Source organism: Loxodonta africana, chromosome 3 (genome assembly GCF_030014295.1).
Source record: "Loxodonta africana isolate mLoxAfr1 chromosome 3, mLoxAfr1.hap2, whole genome shotgun sequence".
NCBI classification, from domain to species: domain Eukaryota; kingdom Metazoa; phylum Chordata; class Mammalia; order Proboscidea; family Elephantidae; genus Loxodonta; species Loxodonta africana.
The window spans coordinates 119904629-119923813 of NC_087344.1; the positions used below are offsets into that span (position 1 = coordinate 119904629).

Below are 19185 nucleotides of genomic sequence, written 5' to 3' on the forward strand. Positions count from 1 at the left end.
CAATAATGAACAGAAGCAATTATAGCACACATTCTTATATCATCCTGGCTTTCACTGAAATGCTTCTCAAGTTTTGCCCTAAAGTATAACGCTTGTTACTGGCTTTAGATACACACTTATAAAGTTAAGGCAACTCCCTTATATTTCTAGTTTGCCAAGTTATGGTGCTATTTTTTTTTTTATTAATGATTGATGAATTTTAATCAAATGCTTTCTTTGCACCTAAGGTTCTAAATCTGATCACTTCTGAGTTATAGAGAGAGCAGAGTGGGCACAGAGACACACACAGGGAGAACACAGATTACCGAAACAGATGCATCTACAAGGATTGCTGGCAGCTACCAGAAGCTAAAACAGACAAGGAAGAACCTCCTCCAAGAGCCGTATCCTAACCCAGACTTCTAGACTCCTAAATTGTGAGGAAATAAATTAATGTTCTTTAAAACCACCCACTTGTGGTATTTGTGTTATAGCAGCACTAGGTAACTAAGACAGTAGGCATTTGTTTTTTGATACTAGATCCTTGGAAACTCTATGGGGCAGTTCTACTCTGCCCTGTAGGGTCGCTATGAGTTGGAATCGACTCGACAGCACTGGGTTTTATTAGTGATGTATAAATGGTTTCTTCAATTTCATTTTTTAATTGTTCTTTGGGAGTCGAGAGAAAAATTTTTTATAATGACCTTTTATCTAGAACTTTATTAAATTTAATTTTAATATTTATACATAGGTTATTTTGAATTTTCTACATACACATTCATGTCACCTGCAAACTAAAACAGTTTCTTTCTTTCTAGTCCTCAGTATGTCTTATTTCCTTTGCTTGTCTTATTCTACTGGCTATCACCTTCAACAAAACACTGAATAAAATCAGAGATTTTATTAAAAATGTATTCAAAATTTATAGAGGCTTCCTTTATAGCCCAGCACATGGTCAACTTTGGCAACAGTTCCACGTGCACTGGAAAAGCATGTCAATTTTGTTTTAATTGATTTTTTCCCAGTCTCATGGGAAAAGCCTTCAATTTTAGAGCATTAAGTATGTTGTTTACTGTAGGTTTTCTGAGGTACATTTTGTAAGAGAAAGAAAGTTCCTTTATATTCCTAATTTGCAAAGAGTATCTTCACTGCATCTATGAGATGATCATCTGATTTTTTTTTTTTTTTTTTTACTTTTTTCCCTTTAACGGGGAATTACATTGATTAACTCCCAAATATAAACTCTCCTTTTAAATCCTAGTTAAAAAAAAAAAAAAAAACACACACACAGTCATGGTGCATTATTGTTTTTATATATAGTTAGCTACATTTAATAATATTTTGTTTAGGATGACTGGATTACTGTATCTATTTTAATGAGAAAGCCTGAGTGTAATTTACATTTTTGTAATGTCTTTGTTAGGTTTCGATATCAAGGTTATGTTGATGGATAAAAGGAGTTTGAATGTGTTCCCTCTTTTGCTATCCTCTAAAAGAGTCTGTCTAAGACTGGTATCCTTTCTTCCTTAAATGTTTGGAAGAATTCCCAGGAAAGACAGCTAGGCCTGTGGTGTGTAGGTTTTAAATAAACAGGGTCAATTTTTTCAAAGATAAGAGAGTATCCAGATTTTTATTACTTCTGATTGTTGAGCAAAGTCGTATTTTTCAAAAAATTTGTTCATCTATATTCCCAAATGTATTGGCCTAAGTTTTTTCATCATAAACACTTATCTTTTTAATGTCTGTATAATTTAAACATATGTCCTTTTTATTCTGATATTGGTAATATGTGCTTTCTTCCTTTTTTTCTAGATCAGCCTTACTAATGGTCTATCAATATTATCTTTTCAAAGAATGAATTCTGGCTTTTATTTTCCCTATGCACATGTGTTTTCTATTATAGTATTCCTACTCTTCATTATTTTCTATTACTTTTTTGGGTTTGATTCCCTATTCTTTTTCTAACTTTTTGCCTTAAACAGCTGATGTTCAGGCTTTCTTTCTAAAGAATGTATTTAAGTGTATAAATTTCCCTCTAAATATTTATTTAGACATATTTCATGAATTCTGATATGACTACTTTCTTTACAACTCAGGCCAAAATATTTTCTAATTTTCATTATAGTTTCTTCTTTGATCCCCATGGCTTATTGAAGAATATTGTTTAATTTCCAGACAGTTGGTGATTATCTATTTCTGTTACTGATTTCTAGCTTATTTCCATGCTGGTCAGTGAATATTCTCTGAATGATCTCAATATTTCAAAATATATACAAATCAATCTTTCAAAAACCAGCACATGGTCAATTTCCTTTATAAACCAGCACATGGTCAATTCTGGCAATAGTTCCATGTGCACTTGAAAAGCATGTCAATTTTGTTTTAATTGGGTGCAGTTTGATAATTATGTAGTTTCTGACCTTATTGTTTTTGTTTGGTTGTTCCTTTGCTTTTCCATTAATTATTAGAAAGATATATATGTAAGTTTAGTGCTATAATTCTGGCACTATTAGTTGGAATCGATTTGACAGCAACAGGTTTTGTTTTACGGTTGAAGATTTGTCTATCCTTTTAGTTCTCCCAGCTTTTGCTGTATATCCTTTGAATTACATTATTGGGTACATACAAATGTAGAATTGTGATATCTTCCTGGTGAATTGACCTCTTTGTCATTATAAAGTATGCCTCTCTATCTCTAGTAATGTTTTCTGTTTTACAACTTATTAGTCTAATATTAGTGTAGCTACACCAGGTTTTTTTGGATTATGTACATAATATGTCTTTTCCCATTTTTTACCTTCAACCTTTCTGCATCCTTTTATTAAAGATATCTCTTGTAAACAGTATATTTTGGGGTTTGGTTTTTAATGTAGTCTGCTTACCTTATTCTTTCAAACGGAGTATTTGGTGCATTTATATTTAACATAATAACTGATATGACTTGATGGCAACTAACAACAACAATCTATTTTCTATTTGACCTATATAACTACTATGTATTTTCTATTTGGATGATCTATTTTAGGTTTCCATTTTAATTTTTTCCCTTCTCTTGAATAAGTTAAATATTTTATTAATCCTTTTTTACTCTGTTTACTTGATAGTTACACATAGTGTTACTATTATTTTAGCGGTTTCCTTAGACATTACAACACCCAACTGTGACCTGTTTGTATAATAAAACTGATCATTTTGCCATTTCTCCAGTAATAGTAGAACTTGAGAACATTTTAACTAAATTCATCCTCCCTGCCCCTTTCCATTAGTTATCATATATTTTAATTCTACAAATATTTTTAAATTCACCAAGAGATAGCTTTTTAAAAATGTTTTGTCCCATCAATATTCACTTATCTTAACTGAACATTCAGCTTACCCATACCCAGACTTCTGACATACAGAAACTGTGAGATAGTAAATGGGTATCGTTTTAAGCCACAAAGTTTGTGGTAATTTCTTACACAGCAATAGAAAACTAACGCTGTCATAGTGGCTCATTTCCCAAATAGTTTTCAATTTTATATTGAGAGCACATATTTGACTGAACTTCATCATTGGCGTTCTGAATTCTGAGTTACAGTGACCCCATAAGACAGAGTAGAACTGCCCCATAGGGTTTCCAAGGCTGAAATCTTTACAGAAGCAGACTGCCACTTCTTTCACCCAAGGAGTGGCTGGTGGGTTCAAACCACCAACCTTTTGGTTGGCAGCTGAGTGCTTTAACCACTGTACCACCAGGACTTCTTCATGGGGAGGAACCTCAATTGAGGGTGATTTCTACAAAAAGAATTTGAGTTTCCTTCTGTCTTGCTTTAGGGTGCTATTAACCTAGTACCACTTCAACTGAATTTCTCAATTTAAAATAATCTCATGGACCAAAGAGGAAATCACAAGCCTAAACCATGTCAGAGCTGGACTATGTTGACAAAACTCAGAGAAGCCTTGCCCCCTCCTAGCACATTCCTCCATCTGGAGCCAAACCAAATCAGAAAAGTTGCCATGTAGTCTCCTCTGCAGGCTGTTAGAACTTATCACAGCCCATTCTGTAGTTGATGGTAAAGCCTTGGAAGAGTAATGGCTTTATGTAGAGGTCTTAAGCCCAACTAGCCACAAACGGACTCACAGCCTTTGTTCTGTCCCTCACACAAAGCCACTGTAACTCAAAACTCTAGGTTTCAGTATCATAAACATCACCTAGATAGCCTTGCTTCCATGTTCAATTAGCACTTGGGTTTTAGCTACTTATGTTTTTTCCCCAAGAGATTTCCCTATTTTTGAGTAACACAGAACTTTCTGTTGGAAGCCACTGTTAAGGAATGGGCTCTTGCAAACACTTTCTGCCTCACAGATAAAGGCCAGAGATAGGATAAGTTTTCTGGAAAGACATGCTTAGATCAAGGTTCAACTGGACACATCATAGGTTGGCTCCAGGAGAGGGGCCCCCTCACTAATACTCTCTGTTTTAAGTCTAAACAGGCCTTGAAGTCCCTGAGTGGTACAAATGTTTAACACAGTCAGCAGCTAACTGAAAGGCTGGCAGTTGGAGTCCACCCAAAGGCACCTAGGAAGAAAGGCCTCACATTCTACTTTTGAGAACAGTTCTACTCTGATGGACATGGAAGAGCCATGAGTCAGAATCAACCCAACAGCAACTGATTAAGCAGGCCTTGCAAATGGAGAACAAAGGCTCTGAATTTGTTGCCAATTCAGCAGGGAAGTCGTGTATCTTTAGAATACCAGCTGCTTCCATCTAGAAACAGTGTGGTTAAATTAAATCGTGTACAGTATAGCCTCTTCCACTAAATAAGGGGGCACCACCAGTTTTAGTTCAACCCAGAAAAAGCCAGCAGTGCCATTCATCAAACAATCTTGTTTGCCTTCAGATATTTACTTTCTTGGCACCTCAGATATGTACGTAAAAGTGCTTTTTTGGTAGTTTATAGAGGATCTACGTATTTTATAACAGAAGAGTTTTTCAGAATAAAGCTAGTCAGCAACAATTCCAAAAGTGAAGACAGTTGATGGTTCTTTATTATCCACTTCAAATCACCTCTCTAACTCATTCATATTAACTTTTTGTTCTGGAAAAAATAAAATGTTGCATCTCATTCTGAATATTACAGGGTAGTCTTTTGTTGAGAAATCTTTCCTCCTGATGAAATGTCAAACTATGAATGCCAAAGGCCATTAAAGTCATGTTTTTACATCTAAGGAAAAAAATATGATTTCTTATATTCAGTGTCAACTTTATTGGTGACTTTCTTGTACTCGTTAGTACCAGAGGTTACCTAATTCCTGGATATTTAAGTTTTACTGTGCCTAATTTTCAAAGAACAACAAAGAAAAAAACTACTCTTAACACTAAAACCATACAAGATATATTTCAATCATTTTTTCTATGGTTTACATGTATTACAGTGTCTCAGAGTACTAGAGAGAAATCATTATGAACATCAATTTTAAAACATAAGTTAAAGCTTTCCCTTTAGCTAGATATAAGATTTTAAATGTATACATGGTGTTTACTTAAAACAATTATAACAGTTACAATCCTTCTACAAACAATAGAAACTAATTCTGGCATAACTCAACTCAAAAGAAATTTACGAGAAGGATAGAGAGCACTCAGAATTCCCTGAAAGGCTAAAGAACCAAACTATGAATTGGCACAGGAATCAGCAAATAAAAACTATTCAACTTCACTATCAGGCATCACATTTGAAATGAAAGAACTATATCCATTTTTTTTTTTTTATTAAGCTTCAAGTGAACATTTACCATTCCAATCAGTCTGTCACATGTAGGTTTACATGCATCTTACTCCCTTCTCCCACTTGCTCTCCCCCATTGAGTCAGCCCTTACAGTCTCTCGTTTCGTGCCAATTTTGCCATCTTCCCTCTCTATCTTCCCATCCCCCCTCCAGTCAAGAGTTGCCAACACACTCTCCCGTGCCCACCTGATTTAATTAGCTCACTCTTCATCAGTTTCTCTCTCCCCCCCACTGACCAGTCCTTTTCATGCCTGATGATTTGTCTTCGGGGATGGTTCCTGTCCTGTGCCATCAGAAGTTCTGGGGAGCATTGTCTCTGGGATTCCTCTAGTCGCAATCATACCATTAGGTGTGGTCTTTTAATGAGAATTTGGGGTCTGTATCCCATTGGTCTCCTGCTCCCTCAGGAGTTGTCTGTTGTGTTCCCTGATAGGGCAGACATCGATTGTGGCCGGGCACCAACTCGTTCTTCTGGTCTCAGGATAATGTAGGTCTCTGGTTCATGTGGCCCTTTCTGTCTCTTGGGTTCTTAGTTGTCGTGTGACCTTGGTGTTCTTCCTTTCCCTTTGCTCCAGGTGGGTTGAGACCAATTAATGTATTTTAGATGGCCGCTTGTTGGCATTTAGGACCCCAGGCGCCACAATTCAAAGTGGGATGCAGAGTGTTTTCATAATAGAATTGTTTTGCCCATTGACTTAGAAGTCCCCTCAAACCAAGTTCCCCAGACCCCAGCCCCTGCTTCGTTGACCTTTGAAGCTTTCCTTTTATCTCGGAAACCTCTTTACTTTTAATCCAGTCCAATTAGGCTGACCTTCCTTGTTTTGAGTGTTGTCTTTCCCTTCACCCAAAGCAATTCCCATCTACAGATTGATCAATAAAAAGCCCTCTCCCTCCCTCCGTCCCTCCCCCCTTTGTAACCACATAAGTATGTGTTCTTCTCCGTTTTTTCTGTTTCTCAAGATCTTATAATAGTGGTCTTATACAATATTTGTCCTTTTGCAACTGACTCATTTCGCTCAGCATAATGCCTTCCAGATTCCTCCATGTTATGAAATGTTTCACAGATTCGTCACTGTTCTTTATGGATGCGTAGTATTCCACTGTGTGAATAGACCACAATTTATTTACCCATTCGTCCGTTGATGGACATCTTGGTTGCTTCCAGCGTTTTGCTATTGTAAACAGAGCTGCAATAAACATGGGTGTGCATATATCTGTTTGTGTGAAGGCTCTTGTATCTTTAGGGTATATTCCTAGGAGTGGGATTTCTGGGTTGTATGGTAGTTCTATTTCTAACTGTTTAAGATAACGCCAGATGGATTTCCAAAGTGGTTGTACCATTTTACAATCCCACCAGCAGTGTATGAGAGTTCCAATCTCTCCGCGGCCTCTCCAACATTTATTATTTTGTGTTTTTTGAATTAATGCCAGTCTAGTTGGTGTGAGATGGAATCTCATCGTAGTTTTAATTTGCATTTCTCTAATGGCTAATGATCGAGAGCATTTTCTCATGTATCTGTTGGCTGCCTGAATATCTTCCTTAGTGAAATGTGTGTTCATATCCTTTGCCCACTTCTTGATTGGGTTGTTTGTCTTTTTGTGGTTGAGTTTTGACAGAGTCATGTAGATTTTAGAGATCAGGCGCTGGTCTGAGATGTCATAGCTGAATATTCTTTCCCAGTCTGTAGGTGGTCTTTTTACTCTTTTGGTGAAGTCTTTAGATGAGCATAGGTGTTTGATTTTTAGGAGCTCCCAGTTATCTGGTTTCTCTTCATCATTTTTGGTAATGTTTTGTATTCTATTTATGCCCTGTATTAGGGCTCCTAGGGTAGATCCTATTTTTTCTTCCATGATTTATCATTTTAGTCTTTATGTTTAGGTCTTTGATCCACTTGGAGTTAGTTTTTGTGCATGGTGTGAAGTATGGGTCCTGTTTCATTCTTTTGCAAATGGATATCCAGGTATGCCAGCACCATTTGTTAAAAAGACTATTATTTCCCCAATTGACTGACACTGGTCCTTTGTCAAATATCAGCTGCTCATACATGGATGGATTTATATCTGGATTCTCAATTCTGTTCCATTGGTCTATGTGCCTGTTGTTGTACCAGTACCAGGCTGTTTTGACTACTGTAGCTATATAATAGGTTCTGAAATCTGGTAGGGTGAGGCCTCCCACTTTCTTCTTCTTTTTCAGTAATGTTTTGCTTATCTGGGGGTTCTTTCCTTTCCATATGAAATTAGTGATTTGTTTCTCTATCCCCTTAAAGCATGACATTGGTATTTGGATTGGAAGTGCGTTATATGTATAAATGGCTTTTGGTAGAATAGACATTTTTACTATGTTAAGTCTTCCTATCCATGAGCAGGGTATGTTTTTCCACTTAAGTGTGTCCTTTTGAATTTCTTGTAGCAGAGTTTTATAGTTTTCTTTGTATAGGTCTTTTACATCCTTGGTAAGATTTATTCCTAAGTATTTTATCTTCTTGGGGGCTACTGTGAATGGTATTGATTTGGTTATTTCCTCTTCGGTGTTCTTTTTGTTGACGTAGAGGAATCCAAGTGATTTTTGTATGTTTATTTTATATCCTGAGACTCTTCCAAACTCTTCTATTAGTTTCAGTAGTTTTCTGGAGGATTTCTTAGGGTTTTCCATGTATACGATCATGTCATCTGCAAATAGTGATAGCTTTACTTCCTCCTTACCAATCTGGATACCCTTTATTTCTTTGTCTAGCCTAATTGCCCTGGCTAGGACTTCAAGTACGATGTTGAATAAGAGCGGTGATAAAGGGCATCCTTGTCTGGTTCCCGTTCTCAAGGGAAATGCTTTCAGGTTCTCTCCATTTAGAGTGATATTGGCTGTTGGCTTTGCATAGATGCCCTTTATTATGTTGAGGAATTTTCCTTCAATTCCTATTTTGGTTAGAGTTTTTATCATAAATGGGTGTTGAACTTTGTCAAATGCCTTTTCTGCATCTATTGATAAGATCATGTGGTTTTTATCTTTTGTTTTATTTATGTGATGGATTACATTAATGGTTTTTCTGATATTAAACCAGCCTTGCATACCTGGTATAAATCCCACTTGATCAGGGTGTATTATTTTTTTGATGTGTTGTTGGATTCTATTGGCTAGAATTTTGTTGAGGATTTTTGCATCTATGTTCATGAGGGATATACGTCTAAAATTTTCTTTTTTTGTAATGTCTTTACCTGGTTTTGGTATCAGGGAGATGGTAGCTTCATAGAATGAGCTGGGTAGTATTCCGGCTTTTTCTATACTTTGAAATACCTTCAATAGTAATGGTGTTAAGTCTTCTCTGAAGGTTTGGTAGAACTCTGCAGTGAAGCCATCTGGGCCAGGACTTTTTTTTGCTGGGAGTTTTTTGATTACCGTTTCAATCTCTTTTTTTGTTATGGGTCTATTTAGTTGTTCTACTTCTGAATGTGTTAGTTTAAGTAAGTAGTATTGTTCCAAGAATTTATCCATTTCTTCTAGGTTTTCAAATTTGTTAGAGTACAGTTTTATGTAGTAATCTGATATGATTCTTTTGATTTCACTTGGTTCTGTTGTGATGTGGTCCTTCTCATTTCTTATTCGGGTTATTTGTTTCCTTTCCTGTTTTTCTTTAGTCAGTCTAGCCAGTGGTTTATCAATTTTGTTAATTTTTTCAAAGAACCAGCTTTTGGCTTTGTTAATTCTTTCAATTGTTTTTCTGTTCTCTAATTCATTTAGTTCAGCTCTAATTTTTATTATTTGTTTTCTTCGGGTGCCTGATGGATTCTTTTGTTGCTCACTTTCTATTTGTTCAAGTTGTAGGGACAGTTCTCTGATTTTGGTTCTTTCTTCTTTTTGTATGTGTGCATTTATCGATATAAATTGGCCTCTGAGCACTGCTTTTGCTGTGTCCCAGAGGTTTTGATAGGAAGTATTTTCATTCTCGTTGCTTTCTAAGAATTTCCTTATTCCCTCCTTGATGTCTTCTATAACCCAGTCTTTTTTCAGGAGGGTATTGTTCATTTTCCAAGTATTTGATTTCTTTTCCCTAGTTTTTCTGTTATTGATTTCTAGCTTCATTGCCTTGTGGTCTGAGAAGATGCTTTGTAATATTTCGATGTTTTGGATTCTGGGAAGATTTGTTTTATGACCTAATATGTGGTCTATTCCAGAGAATGTTCCATGTGCGCTAGAAAAAAAAGTATATTTTGCAGCAGTTGGGTGGAGAGTTCTGTATAAGTCAATGAGGTCAAGTTGGTTGATTATTGTAAGTAGGTCTTCCGTGTCTCTATTGAGCTTCTTACTGGATGTCCTGTCCTTCTCCAAAAGTGGTGTGTTGAAGTCTCCTACTATATATGTGGAGGTGTCTATCTCACTTTTCAATTCTGTTAAAATTTGATTTATGTATCTTGCAGCCCTGTCATTAGGTGTGTAAATATTTAATATGGTTATGTCTTCCTGATCAATTGTCCCTTTTATCATCATATAGTGTCCTTCTTTATCCTTTGGGGCGGATTTAAGTCTAAAGTCTATTTTGTCAGAAATTAATATCGCTACTCTCTTCTTTTTTGCTTATTGTTTGCTTGATATATTTTTTTCCATCCTTTGAGTTTTAGTTTGTTTGTGTCTCTAAGTCTAAGGTGTGTCTCTTGTAGGCAGCATATAGATGGATCGTGTTTTTTTATCCAGTCCGTGACTCTCTGTCTCTTTATTGGTGCATTTAGTCCATTTACATTCAGCGTAATTATAGATAAGTAAGTTTTTAGTGCTGTCATTTTGATGCCTTTTCATGTGTGTTATTGGCCATTTCATTTTTCCACATGCTTTTTTGTGCTGAGAAGTTTTTCTTAGTAGCTTGTGAGATCCTCATTTTCATAATGTTTAACTTTGTGTTTATTGAGTCGTTACGTTTTTCTTGAGTTATGGGATTGATATTCCTTTTTGTGGTTACCTTTTTATTTACCCCTATTTTTCTAATTAAAAACCTAACTTGTATCCTTCTCTTTTGCCTTGTATCACTCTCCATCTGGCAGTTCAATGCCTCCTATATTTAGTCCCTCTTTTTGATTATTTTGATCGTTTATCTATTGATTTCCATGATTTCCTGTAGTGTGTATTATTTTGTTTATTTATTTATTTTTTAGAATTAGTCTTAATTTGTTTGTTTTTGTGCTTTCCCTATTTGAGTTGCGTTGACATCAGGACGTTCTGTTTTGTGACCTTGTATTGTGCTGGTATCTGATATTATTGGTCATCCGGCCAGACAATCTCCTTTAGCATTTCTTGCAGTCTTGGTTTAGTTTTTGCAAATTCTCTAAACTTGTGTTTATCTGTAAATATCTTAATTTCTCCTTCATATTTCCGAGAGAGTTTTGCTGGATATATGATCCTTGCCTGGCAGTTTTTCTCCTTCAGTGCTCTGTATACGCCGTCCCATTCCCTTCTTGCCTGCATGGTTTCTGCTGAGTAGTCTGCACCTATTCTTATTGATTCTCCCTTGAAGGCAACCTTTCTTTTCTCCCTGGCTGCTTTTAAAATTTTCTGTTTGTCTTTGGTTTTGGCAAGTTTGATGATAATATGTCTTGGTGTTTTTCTTTTTGGATCAATCTTAAATGGGGTTCGATGAGCATCTTGGATAGATATCCTTTCGTCTTTCATGATGTCAGGGAAGTTTTCTGTCAGGAGTTCTTCAACTATTTTCTCTGTGTTTTCTGTCCCCCTTCCCTGTTCTGGGACTCCAATCACTCGCAAGTTATCCTTCTTGATAGAGTCCCACATGATTCTTAGGGTTTCTTCATTTTTTTTAATTCTTTTATCTGATTTTTTTTCAGCTATGTTGGTGTTGTTTCCCTGATCCTCCAGAAGTCCCAGTCTACATTCTAATTGCTCGAGTCTGCTCCTCTGACTTTCTATTGCGTTGTCAAATTCTGTAATTTTATTGTTAATCTTTTGGATTTCTACATGCTGTCTCTCTATGGATTCTTGCAACTTGTTAATTTTTCCACTATGTTCTTGAATAATCTTTTTGAGTTCTTCAACAGTTTTATCAGTGTGTTCCTTGGCTTTTTCTGCATTTATCCTAATTTCATTTGTGATATCTTTAAGCATTCTGTAAATTAGTTTTTTATATTCTGTATCTGATAATTCCAGGATTGTATCTTCATTTGGGAAAGATTTTGATTCTTTTGTTTGGGGGGTTGGAGAAGCTGTCATGGTCTGTTTCTTTATGTGGTTTGATATGGACTGCTGTCTCCGAGCCATCACTGGGAAACTAGATTTTCCAAGTAGTCGGCTGGTACGCTGGCTCCTGGTTCTGAAAACGGTCGCTGTCTGCCCGTATTTGTTCGTTTTCCGTCTCTAAGTCTGTGCTTGTTGTTCAGAGTTCGTAGATTGTTATGTATGTGATCGATTCCCTTGTTTTTCCGAGTCTTTGTTGCAAGAGGGATCCGCGGTAGCGTCCACCTAGTCCGCCATCTTGGCCCCGCTCCTATATCCATTTTTTGTCATTTTATAGCATTTCATTCCAGATTTAAAATCCTGGAGCAAGGATCCAAATGGCTTGCCTTTGGTCACATGCCTACCAGTTAAAGGAAGCATGGGGAAGAAGAATAGAGGGGAAGAAGGTCTTACAGGAATTGAGATCAGGGAAGGGATGGGGTAATATACCAATTGGGGCTCTAAGTTATACTGAAAGGAAGGAAGAAATCAGGCCTATTCTTTCAACTCAGAATAGTAAAACATGAATGTTCAGAAATTAAATAATCTCTGGTACTAAAGGGTACATGAAAGTTGCCAATAAGTTGACACTGAATATGAGAAATCCTATTTTTTTTCTTAGATGTAAAAACATAATTTGACTATAATGGCCTCTGGCATTAATAGTTCAATATTTCTTCAAGAGGAAACATTTCTCAATAAAAGAACACCCTGTAATATTCAGGCCACCAATTCAGTTCATCTTTATTGAACTGCCTCATGGGAGGCACTGCCTTAAGGATACGTGGTTCCTGACACTGAGTACCCTACTATTTCTAGAATTTAAATTTCTTACCTTTCTTCATTACTGAATCTAGAGATTTTATAATATCTTTACTCTCTCCCCAGGCTCTACTTCTTCCAAAAGTTCTCATAGCAAAACTCTGACAGTGGTATCTGCAAGCCAAAGATTGCCTGTGCTTGTAACTTATGATCTCACCATATAGCTATTTTCTGCTTTAGTGCCATAAACCAAAAGTGTAAAAAATTGTCTTAAAGGATACAACCCTTAAAACACCCAACAGAATTCTAGCATACCATGTTCCTACTCTACTTACCTTGCATATACTACTGTTAATATACACATCATTGGTATAAAGAAATAAACATTTTAAAAAGCTAGTTATACTAATTTAAAATAAAAAACCCTAGTTTAAACTGTCCATCAAGTACCTGTGAATCTGTGACTTGCAATGTAGTTCAGGAGTGCCACTGGGTAGCCAAGCAAACTAGGTCCTCTGCTACTCACAGTATGGGACAAGGTAATTCTCAGCCAGCACCCACACTCAGCGACCATGGGACATGTTCAGGTATTCTGAGATCATGCCCTGTAACTCTTGTATTTCATTCATTTTTTTACTTCTTGGTGAAATCATAACTGGAAAATACTAATTAACGTTAGAAATTGATGTCATCAGATGAAGAAACAGAGAAAGGCTCTCAATATTAAAGTCGAAAATGAAGGTGACGAATCTTATCAAAAAAGGCATTGTATACCAATATCAGCAGAACGCTTCCTTTAGTGACTGTACTGTCAGAATAGTGCGGCAATTTTATCAAGTTAAAGAAAGTGCAAAGTCTGGAATGTCACACAGTATGACAAGAACTTTGTACACATGAAAGCCAGAAAGGGCAAAGAGTAATGTAGCTAGTCAACATTGGTAGGTTAATGCCATCTGCCAATCAAATGAAAATTGTCAACAAATTTTTATTTCATGAAGAAACAATGTTTTCCTTTTTTATATGAATATTTAATTACTATATTAGCACAACAGGTCAAAATTAAACATGGTTTTTCTCAGTCTCTGGTTTTTGCTTTATTTTTATGGGAAAATTCTGAAGTATTTTTAATAATCTGTTGCACTGCAGAAATTTATCTGTTACACTCAGAGAAAAACATACTTTAAACTATGTATTTAATGAAGACTCATATGAATGACTTTAGTTTCAATTTTTAGGTACAGTTTGGCTTTATTAAAAATAATTTTATCATGAAATTTCAAATTATCAATGAATCCTGAGAAAAATCATACTTCTCTTAAAAAAAAAAAAATTAACAGGTGTGCCCCCATACTGGTATCAAACATAAAGGATACTTCTAGCAAAGACTTCAGGTCCCTGCCCCTTACCAGGTTCATTTTTCCCCCACAATAAAACCTACAGATAATTGAAAGCTAATACTATGGATGTTAGAATGAGTATTCTAAAGACTGATAATAGGTTACAATAATGAATACTTATTAGAGCTAGTAAAATAAAAACTTTAGTAAGCACAGTCCTAAAACAGAATTCTTAAAAAAAAATCAACCACACAGTAAGTATTAGAATGCCAGGCTAAAAATAATTCCTGTCAAAATGGGTCACATGCAGCATAAAACCAAACCAAACCCACTGCCATTGAGTCAATTCCAACTCATCGCGACCCTATAGGACAGAGTTTCCAAGGAGCGTCTGGAGGATCTGAACTGCCGACCTCTTGGTTGGCAGCCATAGCACTTAACCACTACGCCACCAGGGTTTTCACATGTGGCACTGCTGATAAAAAATGCAGACAAAGCTATATTAATAGAGCTGTAGTATACCAAATAAGAACAGTAATACTCCCACTGTATCTCTTGCACTAGAGGAAAGGCACCAGTATCGCTCTGATCAGTTTTAGATGACACGCACCTAAAAGTATGCTCATTTTATATTTTTTTTATCCACAATCTTCACAAAACTCTGAAGATAGAAGTACGTCACCATTTACAAATAAAATATGTGAGTTTCAGAGAGATTAATTAATGTGCCTATAGACACAAAGCAAGTAAACCAAAATTTGAATCAAAATCCATTCATCTCTGTGTACTTTCTATATACCAGGCTGCCTCAAAGGTTCCCTTTAGCAATATAGCAATACCGCATCCAACGAACGCTCAAAGATGAGGTAACAAGGCATATCATGATTTCAACAAAAACGGCAATTGCTGAAATGGCATTACAGATTTATACTGTGTCTTGCTTTACCTAACAGTCATAATTCTGAAGTGTTAAATGGACATCAATCTTTTAAAAACTGAATCTAGCTTTTCCCACTGATACATTAAAAATCAAAATTGATTTATCTTTATTAGTAGTTAATCATAAATAATTCTCATATATACATCTTGAGATTTTTTTTGACCCTTCAATTTCTTGGTCAAGTATTTAATAATATACAAATTTATATCTAAAAATATGATAGAAAAGTGGTAATTCCAAAGGATCTTGTAGATTTACCTATTTTATAGCCCAAATTCCATATTATCAGGTGTCTTAAAGCAGAAAAACTTGCACATAGAGAAAAAGTTTACCATTTTTTAAAACTGGCAATTAAGAAACAAAAAGTCTTTTCTTTCCGTGATCTGCAAAAACAAATATTATGGTTTATTTGAAGGTATAACTCACCTCAATCTCCAGCATTTTAAAAATTAGGTTCTTCAATATGTACAAATATATACTACTACTGCCATCTTCTGGTAAAACACGATTTCTCGAATTTTTATAGTACTTCCACGAACGAGAAACCTCCAACTATAAAATAACTAGTTGTTGTTAGTTGCCATCAAGTTGATTCCAATTTATGGCAGTCCCGTGTGGGCAGAATAGAACTGCTCCATAGGGTCTTCAAGGCTGTGCCCTTCTGGAAGCAGACTGCCAGGCCTGTCTTCCAAGGCACCTGCAGGCGGGTTGGAACCACCAACCTTGCAGTTAGTAGTTGAGTGCTTAACCATTTGCGCCACCCAGGTAACTCCTAGTAAATTTTTTAATCCCTAATTTTTAATTTCTAGTAAATACAATTAAAATCACAATGAGATATTACTACATACCTACTAGAATGACTAATAAATACAGTTATGAAAATTTATTAATTTATATTCAAGGAGGTCTTATTCATATAAAGGGATATAATACTATATTCTACCATGCTACTTATAATACTGATTTTTTTTTTTTTTAGTCAAAAGGCAATTCACTGGATGTTTCTGTTAATTGTAGATAGTGAAACAAATTGTTAAAAAAAAAAAAAGGAAAACAAATAGTTGCCCACAAAATAATCAACTTGTTATTTTGAAACTGTACCATAAGAACTTTATATAAGAGAGTGGATAATTTAATTTTCAGTTTTGGTGTCTTTATACTTCAATCGAATCACATCTAATTACGCACTAAAATTTCACTTTAATGAGTTCTTGAATAACTGAAGTGACAAACAGTTGTAAATAAAAAGAAAAATGGCCAAATAAGATGCTTAAGATAACATAGAATAATACTGATGAGTAAATTCCCCACTTAAAAAAATACATGTAATATGCAGAAAAGTAGGGGAGAAACCCTGTCAACTGTTATTTGAGCCATTTAAGTGAACCTTTGGTTTATAAACTTTCATAATCCTATTAATTTACTACGAGCAATTTCCAGCGAACTGTTTAATCACAAAGTTTCATGTTCCTCACAATCTATTTTGCCCAACTCTCAAACAGATGGTTCTACCATATATACATGTAAGTTTTAATTTTCTAGCAAACATTATAAACAAAGACTAGAATTCAGATGTTTAACAATAAATACTAAAGTAGGCCCTTTGCATTTCCATGTAAAAAAGCCCGCTAGAATTTTGATTGGGATTAGGTCGATCAACTACCAGAATCAGTAAGATCCCATACAGAGTAAGCATACAGAAATCAACTGCACTCCTATACTTTAGCAACAAACAATTAGAAGATATTTTTTTAAATAGCGTCTAACAACTAAAAATACTTAGGAATAAATGTAATGAAAACAGTGGAATATATCCACGCTAAACCTATTGCCGTCGAGTGGATTCCGACTCATAGCGACTCAGTTCTACTCTGCCCTACAGGGCTTTCAATGAGCGGCTGAAGGATTTGAGCTGCCGACCTTTTGATTCACAGCCAAGCTCTTAACCACTGGCCCACCAGGGCTCCACAACCACACTAGGAACTCTAAAACACCGCAGAGAGATATTATAGTAGACCTAAATAAACGTAGAGATATGTTCATGGATTTGCAGACTCATTATTGTTAAAATGTCCATAATTCCCAAATTGGTATATAAACCAAACTCAAACTCACTGCCATCGAGTCGATTCAGACTCATAGTGACCTTATAGGACACAGTAGAGCTACCCCCACAGAGTTTCCAAGGAGCATCTGATGGATTCGAACTGCTGACCTTTAGGTTAGCAGCTGTAGAGTCAAACAACTCCCAACCAAAATCCCAGACGGCTTGTTCCAGGGGTCAAAAAGCTAATTCTAAAACTTATATGGAAACTCAAAGGACCCAGAATAGTAAAAACAATATTGAAAAAGAAAAACAAGTTTGGAGGACTTACGCAACCTGATTTCAAGACTTACTATAAAGCTATAGTATGACACTGGTATAAAGCTATACATATAGCTCAGTGCAACAGAACAGAGTTCAGAAATACACATACATATATATGGTCATGGGATTTTTGACAAAGGCACCAATGTAATTCAATGTGGAATGAATAATCTTCCCAACAAATGGTGTTGGAAAAGGTAGATATCATACGGAAAAAAAAATTAAACTCAATCCCTACCTTACATCATAGTCAAGAATTAATTCAAAATGGACCATGGACCTAGACCATAAAATCTAAAACTATAAAACTTCTAGAGAAAAACACAGTAGAAAATTTTTGTGACCTTGGGTTAGGTAAAGATCCCTTGCATACAAACCACAAACCATAAAAGAAAAAAAACTATAAACAGACTTCAACATTAAACATTCTACTCTCTAAAAGACAGCATAAAGAAAATGAAAGACAAGCTACACACTGAGAAAAAATATTTGCAATACATGTATCTGTTAAAGAACTTATATCCAGAACATATAAATATGCTGTATTCAGTAAGATGATAATTCAATTTTTAAAAAATAAGCAGAAGAGTTGAAGACTTCATGAAAAATATATGAATAACTAGTAAGCACATGAAACAATGATCAACATCCTTAGTCATCAGGGATATGCAAATTAAAAATCACCATGAGATACTACTATATGCCTACTAGAATTATTAAAATTAAAAAGATAATATTGAGTGTTGTCAGGGATATGGAGCAACTAAAACTTTCATACATTGCTGTTGGGAATGCAAAACAGTACAGTCACTTTGGAAGATAATTTGGAAGTTTCTTATAAAGTTAAACATGAACTTGCCAAATGACAACATGGATGAATCTCAAATGCATTATGCTAGTGAAAGAAGCAAGATTCAAAAGGCTCAAAAATGTATGATGCCATTTACATGGCATTTTGGAAAAGACAAAACTTTGGGGATAGTGGTTTCTAGGGAAAAGGTGGGGGTTGACTAAAAAGGGGCATGAGGGAATTTCTTGTGGTGATGGATTGGCATGGTGATTATACAACCATAAAAAAAAAAACAAAACTCAGTGCCGTCGAGTCAATTCACTATATGCATTTATAAAAACTCACAGAACCGTGCACTAAAAAGGGTGATTTTACTGTAAGTCAATTATAATTCAATTAAAAAAAATGAACTGCTGCTACACACACACACACACACAAAAAAAACAGAAATGAATCCCACAAACAATAATAGCAAAAGAAGCAAAGCACAAAACATGTACAGCATGAGTCCACTTGTTATAAAATTCAAAAACTGGGCAAAACTATAGTGTTTAGGGATACATGCTTAGGGGATGAAATCTAAAACAAAAACCAAGAAAGAAAATTCCATAAAAGTTGGGATAGTGGTTAATTTTGAGGGGGAGGAAGAGGGTAGAGACTGAAAATGTACATAAAGGGGATTCTGGTATACCAGCATTGTTACATTTCTTTTTCTGGTGGTTACATGACTGCTCACTTTGTGATAATTCATTGAGCTATCATTTGTATTTTGAATCCCTTTCTGTATGTGTGATATGAAAAACGGTTAGTTTTTAAAGAAACCAAGCCATGTGGCTTGGATAAATTATAAAAGAATAAAATTAGAATATAAATAAATGGTAATAGCCTACATTCAAAAAGCATTATTTCTTTTCTTCTTTCCTTTACTTGAGACACTACATTAAATACCATCTAAAAGAGGTGGGTGATTCAAAATATCAAAAAGTGAATAGGGCCTAAAGATCCATTAAAAAGGACGGCT

General features: G+C 35.4%; 1 protein-coding gene across 2 annotated transcripts in view; it reads right to left on the reverse strand.

Moving 5' to 3' along the window:
* The window catches only part of PIGK (phosphatidylinositol glycan anchor biosynthesis class K), a 149724-nt gene that overhangs the window by 55874 nt on the left and 74665 nt on the right, over positions 1 to 19185 (reverse strand). The window lies entirely within an intron of this gene.